Source organism: Benincasa hispida, chromosome 10 (assembly GCF_009727055.1).
Source record: "Benincasa hispida cultivar B227 chromosome 10, ASM972705v1, whole genome shotgun sequence".
NCBI classification, from domain to species: domain Eukaryota; kingdom Viridiplantae; phylum Streptophyta; class Magnoliopsida; order Cucurbitales; family Cucurbitaceae; genus Benincasa; species Benincasa hispida.
Genome location: NC_052358.1, coordinates 50,194,463 through 50,196,916, shown reverse-complemented (window position 1 = coordinate 50,196,916; position 2,454 = coordinate 50,194,463). Strand labels below are relative to the sequence as shown.

General features: G+C 31.9%; 1 long non-coding RNA gene across 1 annotated transcript; it reads left to right on the top strand.

The window, feature by feature from the left end:
- The first annotated feature begins 580 nt into the window (after window positions 1-580).
- Window positions 581-1,769, top strand: LOC120089264. Its single transcript, XR_005485121.1, has 2 exons — window positions 581-1,069; window positions 1,254-1,769. It is a non-coding gene; the product is annotated as an uncharacterized LOC120089264 (long non-coding RNA).
- The last annotated feature ends 685 nt before the right edge of the window (window positions 1,770-2,454 follow it).

Genomic DNA, 2,454 nt, shown 5'->3' with positions numbered 1-2,454 from the left:
AAGAACTTCGTCATGGGTAATCTTATGTTTATGAGAAAAACTATTTACATAAAATAGCATAATTTTAAATTTTTTTTATAGAGATTGATAGAAATCTATCAATTTTTATCAGCGATAGACACTAATAGAAGCCTATCACGAATAGATATTGATATCACTGATAGACGTTGATAGACACTGATATCACTGATAGACGCTGATAAAAGTCTAATAAAAGTCTATCCGTATCTATCAATATTTTCTTTTTTTAATATTTTTTAAAATAATTTGACATTTTTTTTATCTATAAAAATTTTCCTTATTTTTTTTATGGTTATCATGTTCCTATCTTGGTCTCCCTCTAGGCATTTTAAGTCAAATCTAGTAAACTATAAACCAAACTTTTCCCTTAAATAAATGCACTTTTTTTTCCTACTTTTTTTTTTCTTTATTTGTTGATGGTGGCATGGGCACTGATAGCCAGATCAGATTGGAACTCAAAATATAGATACTTGAAAATCAACTTGTCTTTATTAGTTGATTTGTTACTATGAACCTTATTGATAACTTTATTTCAAAGCTCTATAGCGCACTATAAAAATCTTTCTAGAAAAACAAATTGAGAGAAAAATGTGATGATTACTATAAAATCTACCGTAGTTGACACTTGTAGTTTTTAATTATTTGACATTTCTTTAAAAAAAAATGTCTAGTAATGACCTTTTAAAAAAGAAAATGTCAAGTAAAAGAATTAAAAAAAGCAGAAATTGACGGAATATTTCGAATATTTTCACATTGTGTCAAGTAATATAAGATCTTGCTTGACACGTTTTTTTAGTCAAGTATAAGAAACTCTTACTTGACATATTTTTTGTGTTAAGTAAAATATAAAAAAATATTTTGCATGATCAAACATTGTTGCTCGTCTCCTTAGCCCAAGCCGGAAGGAGAATTCATCGCCCGTCATTCACGCCGACTAAACGCTGTCGCTCACGCCCTAGCCATATAAAAGATCGAACAAGACAAACCAGGGATGGATGCTCAGTTCACTTAAGCTGCATTTATTTCCATCAATTCAAGGGAAAAAGGGGTACTGCTTCGATTTCGTCTTGCTTTTGTCTTCTTAATTAATCTCATATGACTTTAGATTGCATTTCTTGAAGTTTAGTGTCTGCTGTGGTTGATTTTTTGTTATGGCACATGAGGTGTTCGACGAAAGTCCAAACTGGAAACCACTGGTTTTTCTTCTAACAAAGCTTTGTGTTGCGATTCAGAAATGGAAATGATTTGTTATATAAAGTGGAGCCCTGTTGGTCAGACCGCAAGTTCTCTGCTTGCTCAAGCGGATGCTGATAGTTGTCTTAAAATTCATGCTCTTGACTGCTCTTCAAATGGTGTAGAAGATGAGAAGCTTTTTTGCATACTTTTTGGAAATATACGTGGGAAATGGAGATGTTAAATGTACTAAATTATATATGATATTTGAGATTGAATTAAGCACAAACTGGTGACCGGAGAATTATTCCGCCTCTCCTCCAACAGCTACAGATTTCAAGCTTTGCCATCCATTCTAAATCTCCTCCTCGTCCCATGAAAATAATGCTAGAATATATGTAATCAAACGCTGGTTGGTTGTGTGTTATTTGTAATGTATTGATATGTACTAATGCTCGTTTAGTTCATTAAAGTGATTCATGATTGAGTGTGAGCTCATGATTTTTCATTAAGTATGAAGTATGAACTACGAGAAAAGTGTTAGGTGTAAATAAAGTCCCACGTTGATTAGAAAATGAAGTGATTATGGATATACAAGTGAGGATAATTATCTCATGTTTGGTTATTTCTTCATTGTCTCATGTTTAACAGATTAGTTTCACCTCATAGTCTAATTTCTTGTTTATGATTAGAAAATTTCATGTTGAAAATTGGAAGAAATTGATCTTGGGTTGTATGTCCTAAAACTCGCAGTTTGTAAAGTTAAACATTTTCTATTATTAATACTCAACATTTCATCAATAAAGTTGTTATTGAATCTTTAAATTGCATTCATAAAGTCTAAATCCAATAAACTAAGATCTATGACTATTACACAAATACTTGAACTTTATGTAGAGACATAAAGATAGATCAAGTTCGAGTAAATAGCCAAAATGGTTTATAGTATACGAATAAAGTTGGGTACCTTATTCTGGTAACACTATTGGATGTGGCCTACTCTGTAGCGGTTACAAGTTGTTGTAAAGGTGCTACAAACAAAGTGATCCTAATTCGTTCATGTATTGACATGAGGAGTAGGGGCATCCTATGAGATGAGTTTGCATAAGATCAGACCAATAAATAAGTTACTCTTACTTTATAATGTTGTTTACTGTTTAAGATTGACAATTTTACTTACATAACCTAGGTAACTCGATCTTAATCCTGAGCCAACTATGAACTCATGTTTATTCGTGATCATCCTTAGACTTGCATGGG